Source organism: Staurois parvus, unplaced genomic scaffold (assembly GCF_062004578.1).
Source record: "Staurois parvus isolate SC_StPar_1 unplaced genomic scaffold, SC_StPar_1.0 ptg000561l, whole genome shotgun sequence".
In the NCBI taxonomy this organism is placed as follows: Eukaryota; Metazoa; Chordata; class Amphibia; order Anura; family Ranidae; genus Staurois; species Staurois parvus.
Window position 1 is genome coordinate 2,608,216 of NW_028318357.1, and position 12,427 is coordinate 2,620,642.

Genomic DNA, 12,427 nt, shown 5'->3' on the forward strand with positions numbered 1-12,427 from the left:
TGACTTCTAAGTGATAAGAAGTGTATCATGCAAAATCCATAGCGTGCACACTACACACGTGGAAGGAAGAAAAAAAAAAAAAATATATATATATATATATATATATTATATCTGTTCTGAGGATTGGAAGCTGAATGTCACCAATTTTAATGTAAGAAATCATATTAAAGTGTTCTTTTATATACTGTATACCGCTGAATCTCTCCTTCTTGCTCAAAGAGGATATGGAAGAGTAAAAACAAGAGGAGAAATAGAAGCATTGGAGATTGCCACTATCCTATGTTTATAGCCTGTTCATAAGGGTAATTATCCACCATTAACCAGTGGAGGCTAACACTTGATTTGTCACTTTGTTTGAAGTGTTTGAAGTGTTCACTATTCATTTTCAGTATTTTGTTTGAAGTATTCACTATTAGCCTTCAGTACGTGGAGGTATCACATGCAGTATTGCTATTTTTGGGGGATTTGTTATTTTCACTATTATAAATATTATATTGATTTATTTATTTATTTTATTTATATTTATAGATATATATATATTTTTTTCTTCCTTCCCCGTGTGTAGTGTGCACACTATGGATTTTGCATGATACACTTGTTATCACTTTATTACTTAGAAGGCAGCGCACATTATGTTCCTTCATTTTGCCTTTCCATTTGTTGAATGACATTCATCCTGGAAAACCACTGAGACATGGTAGATGGAGATTGTTTTTTACACATGCTGGGGATGCAGGCCCTGCTGGTGTTCAAAAGGTATTTCAATAACAACTTGCAGTATCTCCTACTAGACATTAGGCCTTCAAACGGTGTGAGTTGCCTACAATAGCACAAGCCACAGGGTCTGGGAGGGAATATAGGAAGTAGGAAAACTGTAGCAGTTTCCACCTACCCAAGGCAGAGGTGTTAAGAGAAATCAGGCCCACCCTGAGGAGCTAGGAAAATAGAAGCACTAACCTGGTTTGAGTCTAAATGGAGCCAAAAGACCTTATCTGTATAACCTGGGAGAATGTCTATGTGGAAAATAATGGGAGTCAGTGGGGAAAAGAAGCTAGGCATGGCTGTTCAGTTTGTAGTACCTGCTAAGTTCAAGTAACAGTGGTGTAACTGTAGGATACAGGATAGTTAGATGCCCAGGGAAGTCTGAAAAAGAGAAAAGGTACTGAGTCCTGTTCTAGGGAGACCCAGAGCTTGTGAGGGGAATTCTGGCACTAACACTGTTCAACAGGTAAAAAGTTTTGGGCATAAAATTAGCTAATCTTACATAATTTTGGGGTGCTGAAAATGAAAATGACCCTAAAAAATGTTGATTGGCTCTAGTTTCCATGATATATTCACCCATCTAATGACGTAAGCCATTCAAAATTATGATGCAACTTCAGCTGCATATTGCGCAATTGATACTGGTGACCAATAGAAAATTGCATGTATACTGAGATGATGCAATATTAGCCTTTAATTGCATCACTTCACTGCATAAAAGCTGCAGTATCTGTAGCTGATTGTAGTTCGACAGCGTCTTTACATTTCGTTTTATGCTTATATAGGCTACTCAGTAATGCCTCGAACTTGTGTGAATAAAGCAGATAATTTCTGCTATATCTGCGGTGAAATAACTTTTATCTCACAAAAAAGGAGGATAACAGGAATGATTAAGAAAGCCTACAACTTGTATTTTGGCTGCAAGATAGGAGACCAGGACAAGAGCTGGGCACCACATATATGCTGCAATTCTTGTGGGACGGCACTGGAGCAATGGTTGAATGGAAAAAAGGCATCTATGCCTTTCGCTGTGCCAATGATTTGGAGAGAGCCAACAGATCATGTTAGTAATTGTTACTTTTGTATGGTGCCTCCAACAAAAGGGCTAAATAAGAAGAAAAAGTTATCTGTGCACTATCCAAATATTCCATCGGCAATACGTCCAGTTCCTCATGGAGAGGGGCTACCAATTCCTAAAGCACCAGAATCCTTCGTGGTTGAGTCAAGTGAGGAAGAACCTGAAGCGTGTAGTCACGTGCCGTTGTAAGAGATAGCCCTTTCCTCGAATACAAGAGAAAAGCCAAGAGAAGCAAAACCAACACAAACTGAAGACAAAACTAGTGAGAATCCTAAGTATTAAAATGATTCAACTTAGCTTATGGCTATAATTTTTCTTGGTAATCCTATGCAATATATTATGCCATTTAGGCTTTGTTATGTAGTCAATATCACTTGCTTTATATTTGTGGAAAGACATCTATCTATATAATTATTGTGCATTATGTAGTCATTACGCCTATAGTAGAAAACTTTCCGTTTACAGAAAAACTAGAGCCAATTGACAAATTTCATTGTTATATTTGAACTCAGAATGTGAAATTCATTAAGAAATGGATTCTTTTGTTTCCAAAACTGGCAAAAAATAAAAATTTGTTGAACAGTGTAATCAATCACTCTAGTCATATGCACAGCAATATAGTATAGGGCCTATACTATAGTCACTCCTGAAAAGAAGGATCATTGATCACTTAAAAACACAACTTGCTGTATTCAAAGCAGCATGGCTTTACTGAAGGCTGATCATGTCAAACTAATCTGAATGGATTTCTTGGCTATATTACCAGTGTTTTGGACCAGGGTGGTGCTGTTGACATAGCATATCTTGACTTCAGCAAGGCATTTGATACAGTTCCACATAATGATCTAACACAAAAGTTGTACAAGCTAGTAGTTAGCCCTTGGGTGGGTCAGTGGATATGCAGCTAGCTAAAGGATAGATACCAGAGTGTGGTTGAAAATGGGGTTCACTGGGAAAAGAGACCAGTCACTAGTGGTGTGCCACAAGGCTCTGTACTAGGTCCCGCTTTATTTAATCTATATGTAAGCGATATATCTAAAGGTTTGTTGGGTAGATATATCTTTTTGCTGATGACACAAAGGTGTGCAATAGGGTTGATATCCCTGAAGGTGTATGTAACATGATTTGGCATTGCTGGAAGATTGGGCAAAAAGTTGAAATTGCAGTTCAATGTTTCTAAATGTAAAATAATGCACCTAGGGAAAAGTAATTACATGAGAGAGTACAATATATGTGGTACATTGTTGGCCAGCACTACAGAAGAAAAGGATTTAGGGGTACTTATTTCAGATGATTGCAAAATGAGCAAACAGTGTGACCAGGCAGTGGGGAAAGTGAATAGAAATCTAGGATAGATCACTAGAGGGGTCACCAGAAAGAGGAAGGAGGTACTTATTTCCCTTTATAGATCTTTGGTTGGACTTCATTTAGAAAACTGTGTCCAGTTCTAGAGACCCCACTTATAAAAAGATATTGATAAGATAAAACGAGTCCAGAGACAGGTAACAGAAATGGTGAAAGGTCAGAGGGATAAAACATATCAACAGCAACTTCAGGAACTTAACATGTACAGTCTGGAGGAAAGAACAGAAAGGGTAGATATGACTGAAACCTTTAAATACATCAAAGGAGTGAATAAGGTTCAGGACAGCGGTATTTTCAACATGAAACCAAAATCAAGAACACGGGGACATGACCTTAAACTAACTGGAAGAAAGTTCAGGAAGTTCATCTACAGGGAGATAGCCAAGGATTTCCATTTTCTAGATCAGCTGATGGAGAAGCCAATGGAGGCTGGAAATTTAGCTGAAATAACAGTTGGAGCTTGCAACAGATTTTGGTGCCCAGATATTGAATGACTTGAGAAGCCCATCGAAAGGGGAAATTGCTACTAAGATGGGCATTGGCCCACGGAAGGAGAATGACATTAAAGGATTCTGATTTTTTTCAAGTTTACTTTAAAGGTTGATAGGTCTCCATAGAGGTGTAGCTCAGTGAGACTGGTATTTAAGTACCGTAATTGAGATTTAAGAGAATGTTAGTACATTTGGTTCTGGCTATAATATTTATAGTCCCAATCGTATTATTACGGGCTTCTCTAGTTTGGATAAATCCCACCTGTTCAAGGGGGACAGCACATTTGTAAGACAGTACTTAGTCTCTCTGCCAGGATCTTGGTAAACAGTTTGAGCAAGGAAATCACAATTAAGCAAGGAAATGGACCTCAAACTGGCACAGTGAAGTGGTTCTTTGCCCGACTTAAGAATATCCAAGATTGGAGGAGGAGGTCCGGAACTATGGTGTGACCCTTCAAGATGGCATTGAATGCCTAGTGAAGTGGGAATCTAGTTGTTTGTGATAAGCCTTTTAGTAGGGATTGGCTTATGTTTTTCACAGCAACACAGTAATGCTTCATATAGGCTTTTTTCTAATTTCTTATCTAAACTTAAGAGGGGAGAAAGCATTTCTGTTCCACATCTATTTTCTCCATGAGTAATGACACATGCAAACAGATAAGAAACTTATCAAGTTACAGACTAGATTAAAAGGTCAAGCTGACATTACCACAAGTTCTGCCTCTTAAAAACATACATATTCTAAGCATACGAGAACACCAATGAGCATCTTATAGAATATAATAAAATAATGAAAGTATAGCATTTCATAAAAAATAATGTTTTTTGTATCTGCATAACACAGCTTCTGCTTCTATACACTCAATGTAACATATAGCACATACAAATCACATAATAATAATCACATAATCTGAGGCTGCCTAAAAAATCCCTTTTATTGTTTTCCAAATTGGTCATGGAGATTGGTCTTCATGTGACTGATATAACTATGTTCCTGCTTGTTCATTTTGTATATCATTACAGCTTCATTTGTTTAACAACATTCACATTAAAAATGTTAATTTGGTACTTTTGTGCTGTTTGTAAAGATTGTAAGTGTGTAAACTGAATAGCCCTTTCAATGGGAATAAGGCAAAATCAATTAGGGTATTGTGTTAACTGATCAATATTTCTCATTTATAATATTTACCTATAACCAGGGGTGGACTGACCATTTGAACACTCGGGCACTGCCTGAGGGACCTGGGTCAGTAGGGGGCCCATGAAATGCCCCTGGCACCTTTTTATAGGCTTTTTTGGGTGTGCTTTGAGTGTGGGCAAGGACACAGGAGCCCCATGATCCCCTATTGCCTGGGGGCCCCATGAGCTGCCAGTCCTCCCCTGCCTATAACATTTATACAGAGCTAACACTATGTAATGCTGTGTTACCATTATTATTCATGTCAGCAAGGTATATTCTTCTATTTTGAAATTAATGTAAGCTATGTGTACTACACAACTCAGCAATTGGTAAACCCTCAGCAATAGAATAAAAAGTGCTTTAATTTGTCTTCCTTGGCTTTATGTTATACTGTATGTTCATTGTATTTCGGTGCTGCAACATACAAATATTATTTAAATATAAATGGCAGGGGGCACTGTTTTCTGCATATTTATGTTTTATATAAAGGTGTAAGAACTTTACTTTTACAAATTCTATAAGGGATTATGCTTATTCAGGGGCATTCTCAGAATTCCATTTTAAAAACTGTAGTGCCACTTTGACCTCAATTTCAAGAGTGCCTTACTCTTACATCTTTGGGGAAATAGCATTTATTATTAATATTGTTGTTATGCCACACAGAATAATACTAATAATACATTTTTATGAAGCCATGTTTTAGATCAATTTATTCTATTACAAAAAAATAAGTCAGTTTTGAACAGCTGCTTCCAACAAATGACTGCAGTCTCCCTCATTTAACCGTGTTATTCGACTGCTAATTTTAATGGTAAATACAAATATTTTAATTAATATTTTCTTATAGTTGCTGAAAACATCCCAGTGAAATAACATTTCGATTCGTATAATTCAAATGTTTTACAAGGGTCATAATTGAAAAAGAACAGAAAAAAAACAATGTCCTATTTGTATTCTTAAGGACCTTGTGAACCATCAACATTAATGGATTATATTCAGCTAAACAGAATACTCATCTGAATTTCAGCCTTCTGATTGGTCCAAAACAATTTGTTAATTCCCTGGAAATTACCCATTGCTCAGATTGAACTCTACACAGTGATTGCAGAAAACAGACTGAAGCTGTTACAATTAATGAACTTCAATAGCACCATTTGTTTCCATTATCTACTAAAATGCACTATGAGACTTCTCTTCAACTATGGACAGCTAATTAACACATCTGTGCTACCATTTTCCTTATGTGTGAATTGGCATGAATAAACAAAATAATTTCTAAGTAGATGTTGAAAATGAATACTAGACTGAAATAACTGTCATAGTTGCAAAAATACTAGACTCATCTGTCTCACACATTGCCCTGTCTCACATGGTTAGGGCACAAATGATAATAGACACTAGTTCAACCAACCATTTTGGTTGTAATTCCAACATTCAGCTAGACAATTTTGAATTACAAATCCTCAAACGTTATCAAAGTCAGTAAAATGTAATGAAAAAAGAATGCTTTTCTTGGTGCAGCGCTATTTTAAACTTATATAAACCATAGACAATGTTTGGCAATACATTTTCAGAAGATAATATTGCCACAATTGAGTTATTGTTTCAAAACTTGAGAACAACAGTCTAGCAGTAATGTATCCAAATCCACTGAAGCACAATTATTCCATTTTACTTTAATAGACACTGTAGGATGTGCATGTTATATTTTTATATTTTGATACCAGTTTTTTTGTCTTTCTCTAACATCTGCTTGTAGCATCCTACTACGCAGTTTAATTGATCTGTTACTTCTGGTCATCAAAGCAAAAGGAGACCTTTTTAAAAATTACTCCTTCTTTGTAGGCTTTACATACAGTATGTCAAAGATTAATTGACAGGAGCTCAAAATGGAGAACACTCTAGTGGCATGGACAACAAGATCACAATTATGAAACACAATTCACACAAACACAATTCAAAAGTGTGAAAACTCACTAGTCATCCTTACATTTCTACTGCATATGCCACTGGAGAAACAATCTGCATTGTCGTCATCATCATCAACACCATAAAACTGTAAAAACCTTTGAGAGTTTGACCTTTTCAAAGCAGAACATTTTTATTTGATAGAAATAACTATGTGTTTTGCAGTTATAATTGTAAAAATATCATGTCTTTTCAGAGAGGAGGCTAGGGAAAATGTTTGTATCACTACAATGAGAATTTAAAGGATACCTGTCAGTCATTTAAAAAAAATAAAATATCCCTTTCCTCTGATAGAATAGCTATTATACTCACTGCTATGGTGATCTGTGTCTCTTACATTTGCTCCACTTCACTACTACATCCTCTTTCCGACTCTTTGGGGTAGTTTTACTAAAGGCAAAGAGGCTGTTCACTTTGCAATGGAATTTGCTTCAGAGCTCAGTTTCTCTTTGCAAAGATTACCCAATCACATGCAAGGAAAATAAAACAATTTAAAATATGTGCGCTATTAATAATGTAAGACCCGGCTACAAGTAAAGGAAATGATATATGCAAATCCCAAAGAAATCAATATAAATATAAATAATTGCAGCACCAATTGGTGAAAGCTCTGGTGAAGATTCCCTTGCAAAGTGCAACTCTACTTGCAAAGTGAACAGACTGTTTGCCTTTAGTTAATCAACCCCTTTATCTTTCTACACTTCTGGGATTGTGGGATGACTGTGTTCTCTGCTGTGTGCTGCTGCTATTTCCTCTGTCTCCTGCATTATTACAGGACACTGCAATGATGTAGGTGTCCGGGGAGCCACAGCGCATGGCAGGGGACTGACACATCTGACATATTGAAAAGTTTTGAATGCTGAACAGTCTAAAGAATGCTGCAGCGATGGATCAGAGAGTTTATAATTGGCACATGAGAGGTGAGTATAATCACTTTACTATTTCTGGAAACTCTAATTTTAATAATAATTAACAATAGGGTCACTTTAAAATTAGTGAGAGTCAGGAAAAAAATGTATTTTAAACATGGACAATATAATATTATGACATGCACACATACATCAGTTCAAATGTTGCATGAGTAGCTTGAACTGACTAGAAAGGATGAACCAGAACATACTTTTGCTCCTATACTCACACCACAATGAAAGTGGTAATGAAGCCTAAACATTTTTTTTACCTGATTGCATTCTTTGCATTAATTTAAAAAATGTTTAGGCATCAATATTTCCCCTCACCCTGCTGCTGCCAATCAAAGCCAGTAAGCGGGGGGTGGGACCAAGTCCCACTGTCTGTGTCAACAGACACAGACAACAAGGCTCGGGAGTGAACCCACATGAGTGCCCCTATGGAAAGCTGCTTTCTATGGGGGCAATTGGTGAAGGGGAGGAGCCAGAAGCGCCAGCGGGGGATCTGGAGAAGAGGGGGTTCAGGGCCATTCCATTGCACAGTAGTGTAAAGTAAGTATAAACAGAGTAGGTAAGTATAAACCTATTTGTTATTTAAAAAAAACACATTTACAATCACTTTAAAGACTGAAGATACTTTAGGTCAGTATGCATTTGTGTAGGAAATTAGCCAGCGTCCAATTTCTACTTGAATTTTATAGGGACAAACCCGCACTGGTTTCATCATTAAATATTTTGCTAATGGTTATTATGGACCCAAGATTAAGAAAACGGTAAATGGACATCACTTTCACTGTCTTTCTCTGATATCTCTTTATCTTTCTGAGTCTCTTTCAGTCAGTCTGTTAATGGTCAATCACCACCTGACTCCAAGTCTGAAGCATTAAAACAAGTAGTAATTACAGCTCTCTACACACTCTCTCCCAAGATTTGCAACTCCACTCATAGCACTCTCTACTCCCCAATACACCATATTATTAAGCTTCCTCATATAAACCTTTATACTGAGCTATAGCTTGAGTAGGTCCAGGTAAAACACTTGTGTCATTGCTGCTTGAAAGAGAAATATTAGAGTCAAAACTGGTGAAGATTGATAGCCTGGGGTGCAAAGATGAATGAGTTGTTCAGCAGCTGACAATGGCAACAGTTTGGTTTACAGTATATTGATTAGAATGCTGGTGCTTTGCTACAAACCAGGGGTGGACTGACCATTTGGAAACTCGGGCACTGCCTGAGGGCCCGGGGTCAGTAGGGGGCCCCATGAGATGCCCCTGGTACCTTTTTCATAGGCTTTTTTGAGTTTGCGGAAGGACACAGGGGCCCCATGATCCCCTATTGCCCGGGGGCCCCATGAGTTGTCAGTCCGCCCCTGGCTACAACTTTAGAAATAGGACCTTCATTGTCATAGTAAGTTATTTATCAGTTCCAATGCCACCCAGTTTTGATGAGAATCATTTTGCATTCTAATACAGTTGAACCCTTAACAATTAAAGTAAATTTTGTATATATTGTAGAGTTTGACTATGTACACCCATTTAACCTTCTTTGCAAGCCAATACATATGACTCAAAATATTTCTAATATTTTGTGACCTTCAGAACCAGACAGTAATATTGCTATACGTTTTAGGCTTTTTTTTTTGGGGGGGGGGTATTATGAACACTGCATTTACATATAAAATAAAAACGCAATTTACTAAGACATACTGCAATAACTCTCAGTATGGGATAAAAAATTAATTGGGGGCTTTCTGAACAGCTTTGCAATAAACAAGTTGTGCTACCCTGATAACAGAAAACAGTCAGTGTTGATAATTTTCAGGTGACAAAAATAATAAATTTTTGGCATGTGGAAAACAAACAGAGACAAGGTATAATAATTTACTTTAATCTCTTATTATATCCCAGTTTTCCTTGTCCTGATCCTACTTACAAAAGACCCTACCTGCCTATCTTTTTCTCTTCCCTTTGTGAGTGGCATTACTGCAAGTAGAAAGAAAGAAAGAGGTTGACTAACTGATGCACCCCATGCAAGATTGTAGTGCAAGATACTTGTGACAAGGTCTTCCTGATGTTATCTGTACACAAGAAATAGCACAGCAGAAAATTGCAGACATTTTGTTCTGCAATGCTTTAAATCAATGAGTTAGCTTAGTCATACCAGCTTCATAGACCAAATACGTACAAGGAACGCTTTCAATGTTTTGAACTGAGAGGCCACCAATTGTCAGAGAACTGTACAAGTAAAGACTAAATGTAGTGAATATTTGTATGTGTACTGTCAAAGATTTATTAAATTTCTGCTTCCAGAAAATCAGCCAGATGCATGTTAAACAGAGAAATGATCTGCTTATCTTTAGCCCTTTGTCCTTGCATTGGCAGTGTTTACACTATGATGAAATGTCGTGTAAATTGGAACGTTCTTTCAGGTAGCAACCTATTATTGTACAAATCCTTAACTAACTCTCAGAATTAGCATCTTATTTAAGTGCTTTGTGTAAGCTGCTATGAATTGTATGTCAGCAATGCAAATCAGTTTTTAAGAGTTTATGTCATAATCAAGTCATACTTCTGCAGTAGCTGAAACACACCTTGTAGGTCTTGTAGCATTTAAAACAATGGGTCTTGATGGATTAATTTCTATTTCTAGTAGTTTTTTTATGCTACCCTAGGCAACATTAAATCGCCCCCCCACACACACACACACACAAGGAGGGAGAGAGAGAGAGGAGAGAGAGACATTCCTCCAGCACTCACCTTTGGAATGAAAGCAGCCAGCCATTCCCAGAGACGTAATCAGGAAAGCCTAGTGTCGTCCTTGTTTGGGAACTAGAGTCGGCCTCTACCTACACCCTTCAGCAGCCCGTAGCTTCTCTCAGATCCCATGGCAGAGCTCAAGCAGTGCCTCACCTTATCCTCTGTCACCTGCCACGTGGGTCCCTTCTTCTGGGCTGCAGTGCCACCCCCCTGAAAAATGCAGCCCAAGGCAAACACCTTGTTTGCCTCTCAGTAAATACGCCCCTGCTGGATTTACTTATTAGTGGATTTCTTGTGCTGGTGCTGGTGCTGGTGGTTGTCTTTGTTTTCAGTTTTTATTTGTACATGATGCCATTGATGCAAATTAAGGTGATTTTCCCTCATACTGCAAAATCATCTTTGGATATTTCTGCTTGTCTTTCTATGCCATTGAGTATTGATTCTGCTTACCACAACACAAAAAAAATCTAAGGTGGTCCCAGCATTATAGAGAGTAATGGTAACACAGGATGTGTAAATTATAACAAAAAATGGTGAAGCGCTATGCAAATGCAACAAATCAGTGTATATACACACAAATATAGGTGAATAAATATACGTTAATAAGCAATAATTAAAACGTGAGACTCCAATCTTTTAAATAATATAGAGTGACGTGCTTAAAACAGCAACACACTGTGCAACAACAAGTGCCTGGTCTGCCAATAAAAATATAAACACACCAGGTTAAATGAAATATATACCCAAAATAGATATATATACATAAATAATATTAACGTGAGACTCCAATCCTTGAAATAATACAAAGTGACCCGTTCTTAAAAACAGCAACACACTGTGTAAAATATGCCCGGTCTGCCAAACAATATGTATACACACCAGGTAAAGTGAAATATTTACCAAAAATTAGATATCCATTATTAATATATCAAGGGTCTGTGCGTGCGCAGATTGCCTAGGTGCACCAATGTGCAGGCACTAGGACCTGGGCGCCCGCAGCGGCAATTGCGGCCACGCATGCGCACTCACACTCGCGGGTGCGCGCCTGGCACCAATGATGGTACAGGACGTGCTATTTAAACTAGCCAGGTGGTGATCAGCTTGCCGCAAGGTCTAGTTCCTGTGTATCTGTTTCTGAAGTGAAGTTCCTAGTTGCCGACCCTGCCTGTCCTGATTCCTGTTGACCATCTGCTGCTCTGATCCCTGGCTCATCCCTGACTACTCCTCTGCCTACCCCTATGTTGTTGGACCTCCTGTTGCTGAACCGTGGCTCGTAACCCATTTACTCTTTGCCTATTGCTCTTTACCAATCTGCCTCCACCGTTACCATCCCGGCTTGCCTGACCACACATACTCCTTGACTGTCATCCATCCCACACGGGTCCAGGACCTGTCAGCCTTTTCACGTCAGGCTCACCCCTGGCACATACCCTCAGCGGGACCCCTCTACCACAGTTGGGTGCACTCAGGGACCGCGACCTGGTCTCAGTCTTGCGCCAAGTCCATCTCCACCATCAGGGGCTCTGGTGAAAAGGCAGACTGGGGCTTAGACTCCGCGTCATGGGAAATCCCGTTCTGTGGGTCACTAGAGATCCCGCCGGGCGGTGCATGACAATACTCAACTAAAGATGCTGTTTCCGCCATGGGTCCCTCCATTATATGGCGTGGCCGATGATCAGGACAGACATGTGCTTAACGCAAGCTCTGGGTCAAAACAAATATTTCCAGTCTAGCTGTGTGTTATATACTGGACTTGTGTGTAAGCAATCGACAACTCACCCCCCATGCAAACAAAAAGGAGAGCAGTGGTCTGCCTTGTCCAAATAGTCACATTCCTTTGTTATTTATACTAATAAGACCTTTTTGTGAGGCCAACATTATTAAGGAAGTATGTAATATACAATTTCCCCATCACTACA